Source organism: Mus caroli, unplaced genomic scaffold, assembly GCF_978045245.1.
Source record: "Mus caroli unplaced genomic scaffold, Mus_caroli_1 scaffold_18, whole genome shotgun sequence".
NCBI lineage: Eukaryota > Metazoa > Chordata > Mammalia > Rodentia > Muridae > Mus > Mus caroli.
The window spans coordinates 66,209,364-66,232,355 of NW_028227273.1; the positions used below are offsets into that span (position 1 = coordinate 66,209,364).

Genomic DNA, 22,992 nt, shown 5'->3' on the forward strand with positions numbered 1-22,992 from the left:
GAAGCCAGGCTCCCAAGCCCTGGCTCTCCACGGACCAAAAGTGAAACCGGAGGTTCCTCCTGAAATGAAAGGGAGCCTTTGCCGCAGCCCTCAGCTCCCCCCAAGATCTATCCTGAGATCGAGGGACCTCCTGAGTGGCCAGAACCTCCTCCTCCTCCCTATCCCTTGCCCCCTCCAGTCCCTGTGCCTCCGCGACATCTAGAGGCCACCCTTGGGGCCGATGGCGGCGCAGTCAGAGGACCGGCAGCTGGGACCCAAAGCGGCGTTCACAGCATCCCTTCGCAGATGAGGTTCCTGACACTATGTCTGCTTTTCCTTTGTGCACAGTGGAGCCACTTGCAGACCCTCACTCTCTCCAGACTCTTCAGTACTGGCCATTCTCGTCAGCTGATCTCTATAATTGGAAATCTAACCATCCTACTTTTTCAGAAAATCCGGCTGGACTAACCAGCCTGGTAGAATCATTAATGTTCTCTCATCAGCCCACTTGGGATGATTGCCAACAGCTTTTGCAGGTTCTTTACACCACAGAAGAGAAGGAAAGAATTCTCTTAGAGGCCCGGAAGAACGTCCCAGGGATTAACGAGCCCCAACCAATTTGCCCAACCAGATAAACGTAGGGTTCCCTCTCGACAGACCCAACTGGAACTACAATATGGTTCAAGGAAAGGAGAGGTTGATAGTTTACCACTGGGCTCTGGTGGCAGGTCTCAAGGGAGTGGCAAGACGCCCCACCAATTTGGCAAAGGTAAGAGAAGTAATACTGAGGCAACCAAGCCCCCATCTGTTTTCCTAGAGAAGTTAATGGAGGCTTACAGATGCTACACTCCCTTTGACCCGACCTCTGAGGGTCAACAAGCCACGGTAGCTATGGCTTTTATAGGGCAGTTAGCATCAGACATTAAAGTTACAGAGACTGGAAGGGTTACATGCCATGGCTTTACAGGATTTAGTTAGAGGGGCAGAGAAAGTGTTTAACCAGAGAGAAACTGAGGAAGAAAAGACAGGGAAAAGTGCAAGGAAGAAGAAAGGGAAAAATAGGAGAGATCGAAGGCAGGAGAGAAAATTAAGAAGGATTCTGGCCGCAGTAATAGGAGAGCATGAGGGAAGAGGTAGATCTGAAAATAGACCGACAGAGTACATGGGCAACAGGGAATCTAGACCTGATGGGAGAAGACCCGTTCAGAAAACTTTGGAAAAAGACCAATGTGCATACTGCAAAGAGAAAGGACACTGGGCATGAGAATGCCCTAAGAAGAAGGGGAAGGCCCCTAAAGTCCTGGGTCTAGAGGATCATGATTAGGGGAGATGGGGCTCAGACCCCCTCCCCGAGCCTAGGGTAACCCTGACTGTGGAGGGGACCCCTATGGACTTTCTAGTAGACACCGGGGCAGAACACTCTGGGTTGAAACAACCATTGGGAAAACTCAAAAACAAACAAACAAACAAACAAAAACCCATAGTAATTGGAGCCACAGGCCAGAAACAATACCCTTGGACCACTGCACGTACTGTAGACTTAGGCAAAGGACAAGTGAGTCACTCTTTCTTGGTCATCCCTGAGTGTCCCACACCGCTTCTGGGGAGAGACCTTTTGACTAAACTGAAGACCCAGATCAGATTCACTCAAAAAGGGCCGAGAGTAAGTTGGGAATCTCCTGCCTCCACGATCCTGGCCCTATAATTTGAAGAGTATCGCCTGCATGAATGTACAAAGCAAGCAGAGGGGCCAGACCTAAGAGACTGGATGAATGCCTTTCCCAGGGCATGGGATGGCTGTCAGAGCACCCTCCCCCCATGGTTGTGGGACTGAAGATGGATGCTACCCCATAGGGGTGCGGCAATATCCAATGAGCCGTGAGGCTAGGAATGGAATTAGGCCACATATTCAGAGACTATTATAACAGGTATTTGGTGCCTTGTCAGTCGCTCTGGAATAAACTGCCAATGTCATGGTCAAGAAGATCCTGGAGGAAATTTTTCCACCATTTGGGATTCCCAAGGTAATAGGGTCCGACAACGGACCCACCTTTGTTGCCCAGGTAAGTCAGGGACTGGCCACCCAACTGGGGATTAATTGGAAATTACATTGTGCTTATAGACCCCAGAGTTCAAGACAGGTAGAAAGGATGAATAGAACCTTAAAAGAAACCTTAACCAAATTGACCGGCGGGAATGACTGGATAAGCTCTCCTTCCCTTTGCCTTGTTCCGTGTCAGGAACACCCTGGGAAAGCTTAGAGGGCCTCCCCCACTCAGCGAGGCGGGGGGGGGGTGTTATAATTTAACACTAGTCCTTCATTGTTTGCACATATGAAAGCCCTAGAAGTGGTCAGAAATACGGCCTGGGAGCAGCTCAAGGAGGCTTATGAACCAGGAGATTTGACGGTGCCACACCAGTTCCAGGTGGTTCGTCCGATGACATTGAGCTGGAAATCTAGAGCCTTGTTGGAAGGGCCCCTACATCGTGCTGCTGACCACCCCCACCGCTGTTAAAGTAGAAGGCATCTCCACTTGGATCCACGCCTTCCACGTGAAGCGAGCTCCTGAGCAACCCCAAGATGATTGGAAATTGGAAAAGACTGCTGATCCTCTTAAGCTGTACCTATGCCACCAGCGCAATTCAGAAAAAGAGTGACAAACGGAACCCCCAGGGGTGTGGTGGCCGAAGGCCTCTTTAATAACCACCCTCATTTCCACTTTGATAGGACCTTTTTGCTGCTAACATTTGGCCCACTGATTCTTTATTATTATTATTATTATTATTTTAGTAAGTATGCTGTAGCTGTCTTCAGACACCCCAGAAGAGGGCATCAGATCTCATTACGGATGGTTGTGAGCTACCATGTGGTTGCTGGGATTTGAACTGAGGACCTCTGAAAGAGCAGTCAGTGCTCTTAACCTCTGAGCCATCTCTTCAGCCCCTGGCCCACTGATTCTTAATAGGTCAGTGACCTTTGTAAGAGAAAGCTTTAGTGCAGTCCAGCTGTCAGTGCTGAGACGACAGTGCCAGTCTCTGCAGAACCTGGAAGAGGAGATTGAAGTGCAGTTCTAAGATTAGAACCAGTAACTAGAAGAAGTGGGGAATAAAAGATCCTGACAGAGAGTAAAAAATTATTTAAGCCCCTAGACCTGTGTCCAAAATAGCTCCATTGTTCCAGGATGTCAGGTGTTTGCGGTTTTTGCCTTTCTATAAGCCCAATGCCAGGTGTTTGTGGTTTTGTGTCTTTATAAACCCCTTACCCCTTGAGATTGTGGTCGACTCCTCTACCCCTGCATGGGATACGAGTTGTCCCCAGTGCACTGGTCTTTCCCAAATAAACCTCTTGCAGTTTGCATCAAGACCATTTCTCGTGAGTGATTTGGGGTGTCGCCTATCCTGAGTCAGAACGTGGGGGAGTCCTCACGATGTGGGTCTTTCAGGACACACAGGGCTATATAGCCTGACCCTGTCTCAACAAACATGTTTATCCCATCAACAGAAAGCTAGCTAGAACACAGATGTTTCAGTGATGCAGACTGAGGGCCGCAGGTTTGCATGTGTGTGCGCGCTACCCACTGACCCATCTCCCCAGCACATGAATGTCAAAACCAAAGCAAAGGTGGTGCTTGGGGGCGGGTATTTAAGAGCACTGGCTGCTCTTCCAGAGAACCTGACTTCAATTCCCAAGGCCCATGGTGGTTCACAACCAGCTAACTCCAGTCTCAGGGATCTGGCTGCCATGGGCTCTGTATGTAATGTTCATACAGATATACATACAGGCAAAACACTCATACACACACAGTAAAAGAAATTTAAAAAGGGAGTTGGGTGTGGTGGTGTAGCCCTTCAATACCAGCACTCAGGAAGTAGAGGCAGGAGGACATCTCTGGGTTTGAGGTCAGCTTAGTTTACAGAGGATTTATAGGTTTACCCTGTCTCAAAAACAATGACCAAAACCAATCCCACCCTCCGGCCTAAGAAGGAAAGAATGACCAGCCTGGGTGCTTGGCTGGAGGGTGTGCTCTCAGCACACAGCAGGGGCAGTGTGGCTATAACCAGCTACGCCAGGCTAGTAGTGCACAGGCCACAGGCAGCATGGCTTCCTGGAGTCTCCTGGGCTCCCAGGTGAGGTAGCATGTGGCCCGTGAAAAGTCCACTCACTATGAGCTCTGTGACTCTAGGCAAGATATGTGCCCCTCTGGGCTTTGCTGGAAACTGACGTAATAATTAGGTGAGGCTAGAGAGATGGCTCAGCAATTAAGAGCACTGACTGCTCTTCCAGAGGTCTGAGTTCAAATCCCAGCAAGTACATGGTGGCTCACAACCATCTGTGATGGGATCCGATGCTCTCTTCTGGTGTGTCTGAAGACCGCTACAGTGTACTTATATATAATAAATCTTTTTTTAAAAATGAGGATGAGCTGGGCGTGGTGGCACACATGCCTTTAATCCCAGCACTTGGGAGGCAGAGGCAGGCAGATTTCTGAGTTCTAGGCCAGCCTGGTCTACAGAGTGAGTTCCAGGACAGCCAGGGCTACACAAAGAAACCCTGTCTCGAAGAACCCCCCCCCCAAAAAAAAAAGAGGATGAGGAATTGGAGAGATGACTTAGTCGTTAGCAATACTGGCTGCTCTTCCAGGAGACCCAAGTTCGGTTCCCAGCACCCATGACCAGCTGTAACACCGCACACACAAACATATACCATACACATGATTAAAATAAAACAATATTAATTAAACAAGTGAGAGAGCAGGCTCTAGGCCCTCCGCATTCCAGCCCCTCAGGATTCGACCCACACAGGAATGTGCTTAGAGAGGCAGACAGGGTGGGGTAGTGGAAGCGAGGTGACGTCAAATGAGCTCTCAGTAGCACACACGCACACACTGTGGCAGGAGGAAGCTCCTCTCCCACAAAGCGCCACGTGTCCTCTTAATGACAGAGCTTTCTGTCAGGGGTCAGGAAGTGGCTGTGGCCGGCATCTGGCACTTCCTGGAACATGCCCAACAGGCTCCTGGACTTCCTAGACAAGAGGCTACGACATCCAGTTTCCCTCCAGCCTTTCACCATCAGTACTGACAGGTGGTCACCAAGCCACACAGAGACAGAAAACACACAGGCTCAGGGATGTAACTGTGGAGAGCATGTCCAGGGGCATGGGAACACGATGGGGTTGAGGGGGGGGGAACGTCATTCCATGGGGACCAGCTGCCCAATGAGCTAGCACGACTCCAGGCAACAAGGGTCATGGCAACAGCCAGCAGGCACCAGGGTTGTCTGTCCTATGCTCTGTGCAAGGTGAGCAGCAGCTGGGGCTCATGTCCCACACCCACCTGGTTAGACTGAAGGGACACACAGCAGGCACTGTATGCTGTCTGTACATCCCTCGGCAGAGTGGAGGCTTTGGTAGTGGCGCGGGGGGGGGGGGGGATAGCAAAAGAAGCTCTCCCATTATGTGCATACCCATGTACAGCCAGCCCTGGGGGGTGCAGGAAGTTGGGGGCAGAAGAAAGGGGGAGCTGCAGACTGCTCCCCTGTGCAGCAGCATGGGAACCCCTGCTTAACGAACCCCCTAATGCTAGGGTTGGGAAATGCACCACTTTCTTGGGCATTTGGACCAGGCATGGGTTCCCAGACATTCTGGCTCCCCACCCCCCAATTCATGATAGAGTGTCCTCGGATGTCACAGCCTCAGAAGCAGTGTGAGCTGACAAGTCGCCCTCCCCTCATGCTAGGCTGAGCTGCAGCCCCCTGCTACTGCTGGTAACAAGCTTGGCTGTCCCCAGCTAGTATTTACTGGGTGTCTAGTGTGTGCTAAGTGCTTGTCCACACGTAAGGATGGAGAAACTGAAGCACAGGGCAGGTAAGATGGCACATCCAGAGCCACTGAGGTGGTGGGACTGGGTCCTACCCTGCCTACAGCTACAGTTCACAATGGTCTGGTTCCTTGTGAGCCCCACTCCACCCCCGGGAGGTGAGGAGGAAATCAGATACAGGGATGAGGACAGAGGCAGTGCGGGAACCAGAGCTTTGCTGAGGCTCTAAGAGGTATAGTCCCAGAAATCCTTAGGGGAGGGACTGGCTTCAATCATGAGGAGACCTAGTGTTCCAATTAGGACTTGACCCTGGCAGAGGGGTTGCACAGTGTATAGTCTTACAACACAGACTGGAGCCAGCAGGCTTGAACTTGTCTGCACCTCAGTGGTCCCATCTGTAAAAGGGGATGTTTCTGAAGTCACCCTTTGTTATTCATTAGCTGCCCCTGGTGTGGGAACTGTGGCAGCCCTCTCAGGGGAGCCCTCTCTATGTGAGGCCAGTGCACCCCTGGTGGGGTTCTAACTGCTACTGGCCACCACCAGGGAGATCCTGGCTACATCTCTTAATGGCCGGCAGAATCTCCATTTCCCTATGTGTGAGGTGGCAAAACAACACCTGTGGGTTCTGGTCCCCTCCTGGTGTGCTAGCTTCTTCTTTAAACACACCCTCTTCCTCCACAGCCCATGGAGAGAGACTCCTCAGTATAGTAGGGTGGGTGAGGCTCAGACAGGTAGAGCGGCAGGCCGAAGTCACACAGCGAGCAGGAGACTCTGGGCTGGCCGGGTCCTCCCCTGTCCCTGCTCCCAGGTGTTCAGCCCAGCACTGCAGTGTCCCTCCAGATCTCCTGGCCAGCCACAGCTGTGTCAGATTCTGCTCATGCCCAGTGACTTCCATCACTCTCCTTCCTTAGCGATGGCAGGGCAAACTCTGTACCCGCTGATTTTGTGTGTCAACTTGGCGAGGGCTGGAGTTATCACAGAGAAAGGAGCCTCCCTTGAGGAAATGCCTCCATGAGGTCCAGCTGTGGCATTTTCTCAATTAGTGATCAAGGGGGGAGGGCTCCTTGTGAATGGTGCCATCCCTGGGCTGGTAGTCCTGGGTTCTATAAGAGAGCAAGCTGAGCAAGCCAGGGGAAGCAAGCCAGTAAGTAGCACCCCTCCATGGTCTCTGCATCAGCTCCTGCCTCCAGGTTCCTGCCCTGTGTGAGTTCCTGTCCTGACTTCCTTTGGTGATGAACAGCAATGTGCCCCACCCCCACACCAGTCCCTGAGCCTCCTCTCCCTCAAGTGTGCTGCTCCTCTGCCTCTCCTCCTGAGTTTCCAGCCCTCATCCACCCTCTCCTCACACCTCTTCTTCAGTGTAGGTTCAGGGTACCACCCCGGCTTTGCAGTGAGCTGCCCATGCCATATAGGACTGAAGATGGGGTTCAAATCCCAGCTCTGACACTTCCCAGTTATGGGCGGGCTACTTCAACTACTGGGGTCTCGGTTTCCTCATTGAGAAGCTGGTTGAGGGGAGGTCCACACCACATAACCTGGGGCAGAGGTAGAAAGCAGTGGGCAGAGGTAGGCCTTGTTCTATGGCCCACACCTTCAGCTAACATAGGAAGCTCTCATCTCGGACACCCACTCCCCGGGAGTCCAGACTCCTGGCTTGCTTCTTCTCGCCTTCTCTTTAGACCTCTGCCTGAGAAAGCTGCGGTGATACCCAGCTGTTATCCCAGCACTCAGACAGTGCCGGAGAAGCAGAAACTCAAAGTTGTCCTCTGGTCTATAGCTCATTTAAACCGGTTTGAGCCACAGGAGACCTCCCATGTCCCCAACAAACCAAACAAATGCTAACCACCTGGTCTGCACCTGGAGCTCCACAAGGGGCTTCCTTAAGAAATGATAAACTCAGACATTAACTGCCGAAGGAGGCAGGAGGCAGGAACCAGCCTTACCTCTACTGCTGGGAAGCAGGGAGACCCAGCAGCAGTGCTCACTGACTGAGTAGCCAGAAGCTTGGTGGACTCTGCCAGCAGAAGGGGTTAGAGGGAGCCCCAGACCATCAGGGGGCAGCCTCCAGCCCAGTCTTACCCACATCCTCCTCGCTGCACCATGCAGGCTGAGTTTCTCCCTCTCCCCTCTGTAAGTCGCCTCCAAACACAGCCCTACCTTCAGCCTGCTTCTGGCCTGGCGAAGGAGCTAGCTTGTCCAGCTCCACAGACCAACACAGCTTCCCTGGGTGAGCTGTTCCTGAATGGAAAGGCGTAAGATGCCCCCACCACCTTAGGGTGCACACATCCCATGAGACAGTAAAGAATGCCCAACAGAAGTGAGGTTCCGGCTTCACCCTAGGCCTTAGATCCAAGACCGAAGGGCAGGCACAGGGATCCGAGGGATTCTAGCTTCCACCTTCCAGTTTTAGGTTTTCAGGGATTCTACCTCCCTGCTTGCCTTGGGGCTAAGTTTGGGGTGGTGGTCCTAAGTGAGGCACCCATCGGTGGGGAGCAGACGTGGGAGCTGGCTTAGAGTAAAGCCACCTACTCTCTGGTCTGAGTTCATAGCCCTCTCCAGGCAACAAGCTGTCTGTCCTGAGCTCACTGCATCCATGCCTGCCCTGAGCAGAGTCAGGGATGCTGGCTATGTGGGCGTGGGTAACACTACATCCTGCTAAGGACGAATCAGGCTCCCCACCGTATAGAATCCAGGTGACAGGGAGAAGGGAACATTGGCTCTCTTTGGTGGCGGGACAGGTGTGGTGAGGGAAGACGGAGCAGCTTGCTCACCCTACTTTTCAGTCTCTCAAAGGGAGTCACATCACCAATCCTGCCTGGGCTCCTGGTTAGGACACTGCCCTCCCAACTTCAAAGACCAAATCCCAGAGCCCAAAGCTCCAAAGCCCCCGAGGCAGGGACTCGGGCTCTGTGTGGCAGCAATGGCTCTCAGGAAGGATGCCAAGCGCGGTTGGGGAATTCTGAGCCTCTGGGGATGAAATTCTAAAGGGGTTGGACAGGCAAGAAACAGGAGGACCAGCAAATGACAAGGCAGGCTGTGCTTTTAACCTCGGCACAGAGGAGGACAGGGAACAGCAGCCGGGGCCAGCAACCACGCTACTCAATACAGATGGCCAGAGAAGACCGTTCTGAGGTGACATTTGACCTGAGGGAGGTAAAGGAAAGGGCTTTGAGAAGCACTCAGCCAGAGGATCCAGCCAGTGCAAAGGCACTGAGGTGGAATCAGGGCTTCTGTGGGTTAGGTGGTTGGAGCAGACAGAGGGGGGAAGGGAGGGTGGGGACGGGGGCGGGGGCATCCTGGTCTTCCAGCTCAGGATACCTGACTTTTTCTGTCCCAGTGATACGGGAGCCACTGCCAGGACTGGGGAGATGTGAGGTGAGGTCTAGGTCTCATTTCCAAGGCTCTCTGAGAAGCCCACGGGGAGAACCGAGCCTGGTGGCTCATGGCTGGAGGGCAGGGTACTCGGGAGAGTCGGTTACAGGAAGGAAGAGAAGGCGAGTGCGGAGATACTGTGCCTCTGGAGCCAGGAAGACCTCTACTGCTAAGAGGAGTGGAGGGGTGACTTCAGAATTGGGCTCTGGGCAGCTGACATGGACTGAATGGAGCTGCTTTTGGGAGCCCAGGACCCCGTCAGCCCCAGGCCTTTGAGTACCAGGGCCTTCCTTTGGGCTCTCTCTTAAGTAGAAGTTCCGAGGAAAAGTGGGGTCTCAGCCTGGTTTCCAAGCAGGTGGTTTGGTTGCAGACAACCAGAGATGAATTACGTACCCGGGGAACCCCATCCTGAGTCTAGTGGCAATGAAGTACATGCCAAATATCATGCAAAAACTGAACTCTGCCAAGAAGAGGGGGGTGGGGAGGGGGCAGACAGGGCAGGGAGGAGGAGGCAGAGGTCACTCGAGGGGCAGGTGCTGGCTAAAAGCCTCTGTCTTCCAGACATCACTAAGCCCAGCTGGGAGACTAAGCTGACTGCTCTGAGGCCAGTGGGTCTGACCGCAGAGGGCAGGGCAAAGCAGCTCAAAGCTTCAGTGAGGGAGTGGGGGGGGGGGAGCCGGAGTTCAGAGAGGTTTATCTGTACCCCTGTCCCCACTCTTGCCTGCAAACCTCTGGTCTCTCACCTCCCAAGCCCCTGAGTTTAAGGCGTGAATCCGTACCCACACTCCCAGACAGTGTACTCGAAAATTGCAGAAATCAGCACCACCACAAACCACAACAGGTTCCCACCCTGCAGCGGGTCCTCTGACCGGAGCGCCCAGGGAACGTTAGGAGGCCCACGCTTCCTGAAGGACCAAGCACTGCCAGGGTGGGTGTGCTGGCCCTAGTCCACTCTCAAGGTAGCCCTCTGAGCAGGATTTCTTGGCTACCCCCACTCAGCTCCTCCCAGTGCCCCCTCCTCCGGAGCAGCAGCAGCGGTAGCGTCTCTGCAGTGTCCCTGTTCCCAGAGTAGCAGGGAGCAGGTCCCCAAGAGCACCGCTGCAGAGGAACAGAGAAGCAGAGGAAGGCCACAAGCATACCCACAACATAGAGATCCCTGGCTGACTGGGGCCTGGGACCAGGAGCCCTTTCGAGAGAGTTACAGGTCATCCCATTGGCAACAAGAGCACGGGGTGTGGGGAGTGGGGGAGGCAGACGGGGCGGGGGAGGCGGACGGGGCGGGGGGAGCTGACTCAGCCCACTGTACAAGCCCACCCAGGAGTCATCCCCAGAGGTTCTGGTGTCAGATGGGAGGTTCGTGACAAATGGCCAGACTAGCAGATCTCTGCCCCAAGGCCAGTGGGTCTGGTCGCAGAGGGCAAGGCAAACCAGCACGACAGTAGGGATGGGAGATGAGCGCCCTTCTCTCCACGCCTGGCCCCTCCCTGTCTGGCACCGACCTGGGGGAAACACACAGTGCCGTGGTAAGACTCTGCCCCTTAAACCCGTTGTCCCCAGGGAATGGGGCAGCTCTAAAAGTCGTGTCTGTGGTACTGACAGGGAAGGAGATACAGAGGAGAAGAGACAAGACGACAAACAGGAGACAGACCCGATGCGATGCAGAGAGCAGGTCCCTGGCCCCCAGAGCCCCTCAGACCTGTACGGACCTGCACAGACCTGCACGCTAGCTACCAGGTGCAGCCAGCAGGAAGACAGGGGCGCTGGGTCCCCACTCTCCACGCAGACTTCTCCAGACCCCCCCCCCATCGCCTACCTGAGCCCGGCTGGGCACCAAGCTGGGGACAGGTGGGCGCTTACTGGCCCCGCTGGGCCAGACCAGGGTCGGACGGGCTGGCTGGCCACCTGCTCCGTGGCAGTGGGCAGGGCGGGAGGCGTCTGGCGTCTGGATTGGGGCTCGGTTCTCGGGGTCCCCTCCGGCGCGCTCTGGCTCGGGAGGCGACAGCGCCCGAACTGCAGGAGCCAGCTCCCCGCCCCCACGCGCCGGCCTCCCCCCCCTCCCGACCCGCCTCCTTCCCCAGCCACCCACCGCCCGCTGCTCGTTTCTATGGCAACCGGGCAATGCTGCGCACAGACGTCCTCCCTGGGTGGACGGCAGGGGACGCCCTCTTTCTGCACCACACCGCGGTGATCCGGGCGCAGGCGCGCCTCTCGTGAATTTTCGCTGCCGGCACGGGTTTGCCGACATCCCCCTTGGCCGCCAGCCTCGCTGCAGGGCATGTGATGCTCTGGTCTTCACACTTCACCGAACCCTAAGCTTAATCATTGGGGATCAGTGACCAGACCCGACCCGCCCCCGTCCCCCAAGTCCTGCCATATTGACTGAAATACCGACACAATCTAGTACCATAAGAGTTCATACCCATTATACGGATTCATGGATTTACATTCGAGACTGTGTTGTCCTGACTAGCTGGGACCTCACTGCGCAGACTCACAGATCCTCCTGCCTCTGCCTCCATCCGGAGTGCTGGATAGCGAAGAGCCAGCATACTGGTACTGCTTTATTAACGATAATTGACTGGGCAGTGGTGGTGAAGGCCTTCAGTCTCAGTACTCCACTCGGGGTGCAGAGGCAGGCAGGTCTCTTTGAGTTCGGGGCCAGCCTGGTCTACAGAGCGAGTTCCAGAACAGTAGAGGCACACACACACACACACACACACACACACACACACACACACACGGTATTTTGTACATGCATGTGTGTGTGGAGGCCAGTGGAACAGCTGGAGTTTGGTTCCTTGGGAGCTCAGCAGTTGGCCTGCACTAGCCAACCATAGAGCCCTATTGTCTCCACCTCTGCAGTACTGGAATTATAAGTATGTACCACTATGTCTCTGGTTTTTATGTAAGCACTAGGGATTTGAAGTCCGGTCCTTAAGCTCTTGAGTAAAACACTGACCGAGCCATCTCAACGCTTCCCGGGATTTTTGTTGTTGGTTTGTTTGTTTTAAGATTCATTTCATTCATGCCTGTGCCTATGGAGACCGGAACCTTTGCTGCTCCTGGAGCTGGAGGGCCTTCCAGATTTGGATGCTGGGATTCAAAGTCAGGTCCTCTGAAAGAGCGATACATACTGAGCCATCTCTCCAGCCACCCCTGTGTGGCTGTGTGTGTGGCCGTGGCTGTGTCTAAGGCTGCCCTTAAATTTGCTACGGAACTGAGGCTGGCCTTGAACTCCTGATGTTTCTGCCTCCATCTCTGACAGAGTGTTCCATTTTATAGCCTGGATCTGGACCTCAGAGTCATGAGAGCTCTCCAGTTGGCAACCCTGAGGTCCCTCAGCACTGACCTCTAGACAAGACTACACACACATCTGACCCACACACCCAAGTCACATCAGCGCACACTCCCATTCACAACATACATGTCTCTCTATTACATGTATTCACATGCATGCATTTCCACAAGTCTGTGAACCAGCTCACCTGTGCACATGAAGCATCACACATCCTTAAGACTTGTGCACACGGGCTGGTGAGATGGCTCAGTGGATAAGAGCACCCGACTGCTCTTCCGAAGGTCCAGAGTTCAAATCCCAGCAATCACATGGTGGCTCACAACCACCCGAAATGAGATCTGACGCCCTCTTCTGGTGTGTCTGAAGACAGCTACAGTGTACTTACATATAATAAATAAATAAATCTTAAAAAAAAAATAGACTTGTGCACACATATGTACACTGATCCAGAATCCACAACACACAAACTTCCTATATCGTCCCAGCTTCCCCTCTGAGCCCTCAGCCTGGGTGTGAGGATGCTCCCTGAACACAGCAAAGTGCCCTGAGCTAGGCTTGAACCAGGAACTACTCCACAGACAGGGTGTGGCCATGGGGTGCACCCGATGCTAATGAGCTGGACCATTTGGCTCAGCTGTGTGCTGCTGAAGGAGAACCCATAGGACAGAGTCAGGCCACCGCTGCCCCATCCTGTAACTCCTCTTTGTGAGCCAAACCTGATGCTACCTGGAGCTCCTGGCCCTGGGCTCACTCACCCCTAATGCTGACCAAGCCACCTTCTGAACTCCAGGGTCCACACATCTCAGTGGACAGACACAGGAGGAGTGGTGGCCAGAGACAAGAGGACCAGGGTCCAGGATACACAGCATGACGTACAGGACATCTGTCCCCAGCTCACACTACAATGAGGCCTGAGACAAGGGTCCCTGTAGTGTCTGTCCCTCAGGGACCCTTCTCTGCTGCCGACAGCCTTGTCTGAGAAAACACACACACACTCGTGCACACACACACACACACACACACATTCTGTGGCTGAGACCACTCTGAGTCACAAGGACAGGGTTGTGCTATTCCTTATGACTGAAGGTTCCCTTCCCATATATTTCCCCATCTGCACCTCCTTGTCCTCCCTGGTGATCGATTAGGCAGAGCCCCCTATTCCCCAGAAGTACGGTTCCCTGTGCCTATGGTATCTTTGCACACCATTGCTCCTAGAACAAGATCCGTGCAAGACACACTTTGGGGTCACAGAGTTCCTCACATGTTCCGGGGCCAGCCTCCCCTGCTAAGATTCACGCTCCAGTCTTGTTTCATGGGCCGAGTTCCACCCCACCCCAGCACTGCCTCCCAGAGAGGGCAAATAAAAAAGAAGACAAAACCTGTTTTGATAAAACAAAATGGGGGAAGGTCTATTTGGTTTTGTTTTTCCTTTTTTTGGTCCTGGGCACTGAAGCAGGGCTTCACTCATGGGATGAAGGTGCTCTACCAATATGCGGCACCCCCAGCCATTTTTCTAAAAAAGAAAAAAGAAAGGAAACAAAGGAAAAAAATGTATAATCTTGGGGCAAGAAAGCACTTGGGTTAAGCGCCTTGGCTGCTCTCTCGGAGGACCTGAGAGTTCAGTTCCTAGAACCTACATGATAGCTCATGACTGTCTGTGTGATGGTTTGTATGTGCTCTGTCCAGGGAGTGGCACAACTAGAAGGTGTGGCCCTGTTGGAATGGGTGTGGCCCTGGTGGAGTAGGTGTGTCATTGTGGGTTTTAAGACCCTCACCCTAGCTGCCTGGAAGCCAGTCTTCCATTAGCAGCCTTCAGATGAAGATGTAGAAGTCTCATTTCCTCCTGCACCATGCCTCCCTGGATGCTGACATGTTCCTGCCTTGATCATAGTGGACTGAACCTCTCAACGCATAAGTCAGCTCCAGTTAAATGTCCTTTTAAGAGTTGCCTTGGGCTGGTGAGATGGCTCAGTGGGTAAGAGCACCCGACTGCTCTTCTGAAGGTCCAGAGTTCAAATCCCAGCAACCACATGGTGGCTCACAACCATCCGCAACGAGATCTGGCGCCCTCTTCTGGCGTGTCTGAAGACAGCTACAGTGTACTTACATATAATAAATAAATCTTTAAAAAAAAAAAAAAGAGTTGCCTTGGGGGGCTGGAGAGATGGCTCAGTGGTTAAGAGCACTGACTGCTCTTCCAGAGGTCCTGAGTTCAAAACCCAGCAACCACATGGTGACTCACAACCATCCGTAATGAGATCTGACACCCTCTTCTGGGGTGTCTGAAGACCGCTACAGTGTGCTTACATATAATAATAAATAAATCTAAAAAATAAAAAAAAGAGTTGCCTTGGTCATAGTGTCTGTGAACAGCAGTAACACCCTAACTAAGACACTCTGAAACTTCAGTTCCAGGAGATCTGACACCTTCTTCTGGCCTCCAAGAGTACCAGGCATGCATGGGGTGCAAGACATACATACAAGCAAGAAGAACACTCATAAAATTAAAACTGAATCTAAAATTCTGCAGAGGTAGAAATACAAAATGGCCTACTTTAGATTCACACGTGTATCTCCCTCACTGAACAGCATCTGATTGAGTGTTTTTCAAAAGGAGAACAGGGAAGCGAGGCAAGTGGAAGACAACAAGAACAGCATTAAAAAGAGTCCATAGAGGCTGGAGAGATGGCTCAGTGGTTAAGAGCACCAACTGCGGGCCGGGCGTGGTGGCGCACACCTTTAATCCCAGAACTCGGGAGGCAGAGCCTGGTCTACAAAGTGAGTTCCAGGACAGCCAGGGCTACATAGAGAAACCCTGTTTCAAAAAAACAAAACCAAAAAACAAAAAGAGAGAGAGAGAGCACCAACTGCTCATCCAGAGGTCCTGAGTTCAAATCCCAGCAACAACACGGTGGCTCACAACCACCCATAATGGGATCTGATGCCCTCCTCTGTCTGGTGCACTCATCTATCATGCAGGCACGCATGCAAATAGCATGTTCATATAAATAAATATGAGAAAAGTGAGTCTGGTGGTGGACTGTGAGATTGTAGTTAACAGGGGAAAGGCAATTTTAAAAGGAACAACATGGGATCAATAGGAATAAGAGTTTGGCTTTATGAGTTTTATAAAGACAATAAATTTACTTATAAAGGACATAGGATATTGGGGGGGGCCAGGTGTTGGGGTACAAACCTTTCATCCCAGTACTAAGTAGGCAGAGGCAGGCAGATCTCTGTGAATTCAAGGCCCCCTAATCTACACAGTGAGCTCCAGGACACCACAACTGTGGTAGTTTGAATATGCTTGGCCCCATGGGAAGTGGAACTATTAGTAGGCATGGCTTTGTTGGAATAGGCCTGGCCTTGTTGGAGGAAGTGTGTAACTGTGGGGTGGGCTTTTAGCCCTCCTACTGCTCAAGCTCTTCCTAGTGCAGAAGGAGACCCTCTCCTGGCTGCCTTCAGAATAAGACATAGAGCTCTTAGCTCCTCCAGCACCATGTCTTTCTGGATACTGCCTCGCTTCCCCCCATGATGATAATGGCCCAAACCTCTGGACCTGTGCGCCAGCCCTGATAAAATGTTGGCCTTTTTATGGGTTGCCATGGTCACGCTGTCTCTTCACAGCAATGGAAACCTAAGACAAGAATCTTTTTAACATCTCTTTTAATCTTTTAAGATTTTTTTAAATTTTTATTTATGTCTACGAATGTTTGCTGAGCCGTCTCTCCAGTCTCACGATTTTTTTTTCTTATGTGAGCGTGTATGCACACGTGTGTGCGCATATGCCCACCCCTATGCCGTGGTGAACTTCTGGAAGTTAGAGGAGAGTCCACGGGACACAGTTCTTTCATTTCACCATAGGGGTTCCAGGGTTGAGCTCAGGTGGCCAGAGTTCACCACACAAACCTTTATCTGCTGAGCCATGTCACCAGCACCCCCAACAAGTCTCTATTTCTCATGTGGGGACAGGGTCATGAGAGGTTGCCCGGTCTGGCTTTGACCTCATTCTGCAGCCCAGGCTGGCTGTCACCTTCCATCGTGGTGTGTACCACAGATGTACACCACCAGGCCCTGGTTCTTAGTAATGCCAAGTCCACATTCACCACACAAGTCCCTGTCAACCAGAAGGCTGCTGCCAGTCGAACTAAGCCAGCCACAGACTACAAGAAATACCACAACACTGGAGATGTTGTTGCAAGGTGGCTAGCCTGCCCCCACCCCCAGTGAGCTAGAGGACTCAGTTGCCCTGCCAGGCAAGAGAAGACCTCAGCACCTATTAGGAAACAGACTCTGAGACTAAGCCATCTTCCCATGGTGAGAAAGTCAAGAAAGGGCCTGACTGGGCCTCTCTGCATCAATCTTTATGATCTTTGTGACTGCATTAAGAAAGACTTAGCTGAAACACATGGCAAAGAGCCACTTGAAGTCTGTAAGGCTTAGAGCCAAGGTTGGTCCTCACCCTCAGCAGATCAAAGGTAAAACAGTCAAATTGTATCAGAAGTATCAGTCAAGCGGTGGGCACCAGGGCCAACATCTAGGAGTTGGCTGCCAGTTTTCCTCCGGCAGAGAGGACTCCAGAGCAGAGGCTCTCTGGAGAGGGTCACAGCTGGGGTGGGGAGGGGCTGTTTTCCAAGGTGCTGTAACACACACACACACACACACACACATACACACACACACACACATACACCAGCCCCCAAGCCAAGTTCATCTTTCCTCCAAAGAGAGGTTCCACCCAAGACGATGACAGCTGCCCCTCCCAGTGAGTTTAACCTAGTCCATCTGCTTCCTGGCAGACCAGAGTCCTGCCATCCCACACTCTGATACCAGACGGACCCTGTGGGAGGATCAGACCCCTCCCTTCTCTCTATAGAGAGAGTGAACTCTCTACACCACCCCTACCATTAGCCTAATCTGGCCCACCTACTTCAGGGAAGCTCCTCCCCCGACCCCGTGACCCAGTCACAGTCTTCTGCTCCCCCAAGTGTAGCTCCAGTTCTCCCATGACTGACCTTTGCCCTTGTTCCCACCCTTTTAACCAGGACAGCCTAGACAAGGCCAGTGTGATGCAGAGGCCCACACAGCAGCTGCTCTCAAGCCCTCCCCTATGACACCCACTTCTGTCACCCCTGCTGTGGCTTCTTGCCCAGCCCCCAAAACACTCACCGCCCCTGCCCCCACCCTGGCACAATTATCCACGTGTTCCTCAGCACCAAGACCAATGCAATCAGGGCTCATTAGCTGTTAATTTGCATGTCATTTGCATAATGTTCTCTTGTCTGCAAAATGCCAGAATCCTCCCCAACCCCTGAGCAGCTCTGCAGAAATATGACAGACAAGGCTCCACTGAGGGTCTGTATAGGAGGCTGAACACATGGGCACTGGGAGGTGAACAGGCAGAAGCAGTATCAGAGTCCTCAGGCCTGGAAGAGGGCACTGGACACTGACTGAGCAACCTGCTGAGTCCAGGCAGCAGGCACAGGGCTTAGTAGCTATGAAAACAGGAGTCTTGGGGCAGCTAAGGCTCCACTGCTCAAAACCTGGGTCCAAGGCTAGGGATGAAGGTCAGAGGGAGAGGACAGACCTAAGCAGGTGGGTGGGTAAGGGTTACACACACACACAGATACACACACATAGAGATGACACACAGATATACACACTCAGATACACACATACACACAGAAGGAGACAGAGAGACACAAAGAGACAGAGAAACAGAGAAAAGAGACAGAGACAGCAGAGACAGAAACAGGGAGCAGGTACAATCTGTATTGCCCATCAGACAAGTAGAACTCTGGTTTCACCGAAGGCATCCTGCTTCAGAATATGCAGCTCACAAGCCTGGGACTCTGTGTATGAGACCCTCGTCCAATGCACAGCTGGAAGATGAAGCCGGCACCAACACTGTGCTGTGTCTGGATAAATCCCACGATAGTGTCTTGAGTATGTTCAGCCAGTATTTCCTGAACACCTACTATGCGCAGTGCTACCCTTCAGAGAAGGGTGGGGTACACAGCAGATAACAAGCCTTACACCATCCATAAGATCAGGGTCATTTCATGCCAAAAGGGGATTTACATGATAAATTATGTAATTTCAAATGCTAGCCCCTGTTATCTGGGAAAATGAAGCTGGCTAAAAGGAAAAACTGTGAGTGTGAAGCCATTTTAGAGCTGTGGTGCTCGGGATGGGGCCCAGGGATGTGCTCTACCACTGAGCTACACCCCCGGGCTATAGCCTCTCTCTGAAGAGGTGACATTTGAACAGACCTAAATAGAGGGAGAGAGGGAGAGGTGTGATGATCTGTGGGCAGAGAAAACAGAAAAGGCGAGTGTCCTGAAGTTGGGGGGGGGAACGGTACCCAGAACTACTGGATGGGTAGATGAGTATAGGGTGGGCAGGTGGATGGATGGATGGGTGGATGGATAGGTATTGGGGTGGGCAGGTGGATGGATGAATGGATGGGCCAGGTGTGATGTGCACACCTTTAATCTCAGCACTAGTGAAGCAGAGGCAGGTGAGTTCAAAGCCTGCTCTATATGGTGAGTTCCAAGCCAGGCAGGGCTATAAAGGGAGACCCTGTCTCAAGAAACAATAGTAGGTAGGTGGTCAGGTGGATGGGGATGGATGGGTGAGTGGGTAGACAGGTGAGTGAGTGGGCGAGTAGGTAGCTAGATCATGGATCAGTGCATGGGGAGGGGGGAGTGTGGATGAGGGGATGATGATGGGTGGGGATGGGGTAGGTGAGGTGGTTGGGTTTCGAGAAGGATTACCCAGACAGAGAACAAGGCCAGGGTAACAGAGAGGGAAGTGGGACTCCAATGCTATAGGACTTTGTCAGCCATATTGAACATCCAAACGTACTCTACAATGAGGGAAGGAGCCTTTCTTGTTGGTTCCTTGGAAGGACTCAACAGCATAATAAAAACAACAGGAGGAGGGGAGCAGTGACGTTGAGGGCAGAGAGAGGGAAATCGCGCACAGAGCTCAGAGAATATTCAGTCTGAACCACGGGAAGAAGATGGGTATTTGAGAGGAGGAATGGACAGAGGCTTGCTGGCAATGGAAGATGGAGCATGCTCACTGTCTGAGTCCAGAGAGAGGAGGAGAAAACAAGACCTAAAAGGGCATTCAAAGAGAGGGCAGAAAAACAAACAAACAAAAACACCCAGATAGATACAAAATGCAAACCAGCAACACCAAGGCAAAAACAACACTGGGTTCTCAAGAACCAGAAGCCATTGGTGGAGAAGCAGCCCTTGGTCCAGGGGAAAGCAGACCACAGTGGTTTGCTCAGAAGATGGAGGCTGCTGAGAGAAAAGAGCTGTCCCACCCCAACAAGCCCACCCCCATCCCCACCTTGGTCCTGAGAGGCTACTCCTGTGGGTGACTTGGGGTCAGGTCTCAGTGAAGGACTCCGAGGGCAGGAGAGTAAGGTGAATAAGTAACGAAGCATGGAAGATGACAGATTGACAGGCTCCAGTTCTCTGGAGTTCACTATAGTGTGAGCTGAAGTAACAACATAGCAAAGTAACAATTATCATGCCTTTATCGCTTTGTCTTGGTGCTCTCCCAATTTAAATCAGCTTAAAGGACTTTCAACTGAGGATAGGCTTTTCTAATCCTCCTCAAAGAATAAAACAACATCAAAGTGTGAAGCGGATACATATTAAAATATACATTTAAGTCGGGTATGGTGGAGCACGCCTTTAATCCTGTCCCTGGAGAGGCAGAAGTAGGAGAACCTGTGTGAGCTCAGGCCATCTGGGACTACATCGTGTGATCTAGGACAGCCAGGACTACACAGTGAAACTCTGTCTCAAGTCAATTCCCCAGTTTCATTAATTAATAACACAGCCTCGGCCACCAACTGGACATTCCTGAAGCAAGAAGTCCAAGAGACAACAGACACTAAGGGGGCCACCGAAACACATAATGCAGGGCTGGGTATGTGACTCCATTGCTGGAATGTTTGCTAGCATATATGAAGCCCTGGCTTCTATAACCTACACCACATAAAACAAGTAGTGCTTAGAGGGCACACGTAGGCGGATCTCCATGAGTTTGAGGCCAGCCTGGTCTACAGAGTGAGTTCTGGGACAACCAGGGCTACACAGAGAAACCCTGTCTTAAAAAAAAAGGTTGGGGAGCTGCCTCACCCAGTAAAAAAGAAGACAAGGAAGGGAGGGAAGAGGAGGAAGGAAGGGGACGGGGGGGGGGGGGGGGGGGAGGAGCAAAGCACAAGCCAGTACAATGCCAGGCCTCATGGGACCCAAGGCGTGTTCCTGCACCTCATACTCTAGCCTCCTCTGTTGTGATCCCCAACAGTGTACAGCTCACACTTAGGGGTGCAGCATCCTCCACAGTCATGCACTATATTTAGAAATGACGCTCCGGTCCTCCATTAAACAGCACTAGCAATAGCATGAGGCAAACGGAGCCCAGCCAGCCCCCAGGAGGAGAAGACCAGGAGCTATGCCTTCCCTCAGGACAACACCAGGCACTCTGGGCTGGCGAGTCACTCGTCTATTTCTGCTATTTCAACCTGCAGGGGGCAGTGGGGACATCCAACTCAAGTGTGGAAGTCAAGTGCGGAAGTAAATGTCTGTGCTCCACAGCCCTTCCTCCTCTGCCTTCCTGACTGGTCCCAGATGCATGTGGGGGAGGGTACAGGGTGTGGCTCAATCGCATGCGTGTGCTTACTTGTGTAAGGGAGGCCCTGGGTTCCATCTCCAGCACACTCGCGCGCACACACAGGCACACAGAGGCACACACATACAGAGGTGTGCACACACACACACACACACAGAGTGGAGAGGAGTACAGAAACACACACACAGACTGGTGTCCACCACGATTTCCCCAACTCAGCACTGGCTGACATATGAGGCTTTCCTGGGCTCTGTGGGGCCAGAACAGCATTCTGGGTCTGACTCCACCAGGCCCAACGGGCACCCTTCCCCAAGACATGTTAAAACATGCAGACATTGCCAGGTGTCTCCTGGGAGCAAGTGACCCCAGACTAAGGAGCTTTTCAGCAAAGTGGGTACTTGTTAAAGCACAGACTGCAGGCTTCTGTGGCGGTTCAGGCCGGTTATCCCAACTTGGGAGGCTGAGGCAGGAGGATGTCTAATTCACGGTCTGCCTGAGCTACAAAGTGATCAAGGTTAAACAGGATTAACTCAGTGAGACCCTGCCTCAAAACAAAAGGTAAAAACAGAAGCTTAGCCCATCAGTGGTGGTGCTCGCCTTTAATCCCAGCACTCAGGAAGTAGGAACAAATGGTTATCTTGAGTTGGACCCCAGCCTGGATGGAGTTATAGGACAGCCAGGGCTACACAGACCCCCAAATGTTTTTTTTTAAATATTTATTTTTATTTTTATGAGTACACTGCAGCTGTCTTCAGACACACCAGAAGAGGGCATCAGAACTCATTACAGATGGTTGTGAGCCACCATGTGGTTGCTGGGAATTGAACTCAGGTTAAGAGCAGTCAGTGCTCTTAACCACTGAGCCATCTCTCCAGCCCCCTCCCCTCAAAATTTTTTGAACCAAAGTCTCACTATGTACCTATGACCACACCTGGTCTCTGAAGGTGGGTGCTGGGGACTTGAACTCAGGATGTCACGCATCTTTTACTCATCTTCAATGTCACCCGTGCAGCAGCACATATCAAAATGTCAGTCCTTGTCAGGGCTGGGTAATATTCCATCTACATGCACACTGCATTTGTCAGGGCTGGGTAATATTCCATCTACATGCACACTGCGTTTGTCAGGGCTGGGTAATATTCCATCTACATGCACACTGCGTTTGTCAGGGCTGGGTAATATTCCATCTACATGCACACTGCGTTTTGTTTATTCATTCCTCTGCCAATGAACTTCCCCAGCCATTGAGAACAACAGAGCTTAAGGCCCAGTATCTACTTAGTATCTCCTTTGGAAACCTTCTTGGAGTTGAAGCTTGAAACTTCTCAGTGCCCAGAAATATTGGAAACAAAGCTTTCAGTTCCTGGACCACAGGGAGTACCGGCTGTTCTCCCAGTTGGCTGGGCGAGTTTTGCAGTCCCGTGCAAGGCACCAGGGCTCAGTGTTCCCACATCCTCCTCAACAATGACCGTTTTTCTATTTTGGAGCTAATGGCCGTCACCAGCAAGTGCGAAGAGGCATCTTTTGTGGACTTGATTTGCATTTTGTTAGTGATTACTGATGTTGGATACTGTTGTCACCGACCATCTGTGTGTCTTCTCAGGCGGAAGTGTCTATTCAAAGCCCTTTCCTTATTGTTTTTGGTTTTTAGTTGTGCAGTGCTGGGGGCAGAAGCCAGGGCCTTGCAAGTCCCCAATCACCCAGCCACAGGGCTTGCTTGCTTTTTTTGTTTGTTTTTTGAAACAGGGTGTCTTGGGGTTTTACTGCTGCAAACAGACAGAGACCATGACCAAGGCAACTCTTTTTTTGTTTTGTTTTGTTTTTTTCCAGACAGGGTTTCTCTGTATAGCCCTGGCTGTCCTGGAACTCACT

At 52.1% G+C, this 22,992-nt stretch overlaps 1 protein-coding gene across 2 annotated transcripts in view; it reads right to left on the reverse strand.

Moving 5' to 3' along the window:
• The window catches only part of Pacsin1 (protein kinase C and casein kinase substrate in neurons 1), a 51,583-nt gene that overhangs the window by 12,355 nt on the left and 16,236 nt on the right, over positions 1 to 22,992 (reverse strand). Inside the window, exon 1 of one of the 2 annotated variants that reach the window (XM_029471649.2) lies at positions 10,981 to 11,162. The exons of the other annotated variant lie outside the window; for it this stretch is intronic. The gene's annotated coding sequence lies outside the window, so the exon portion shown is untranslated. Of the gene's footprint in view, positions 1 to 10,980; positions 11,163 to 22,992 lie in introns of those variants that run through there. 2 annotated transcript variants of the gene reach the window in all.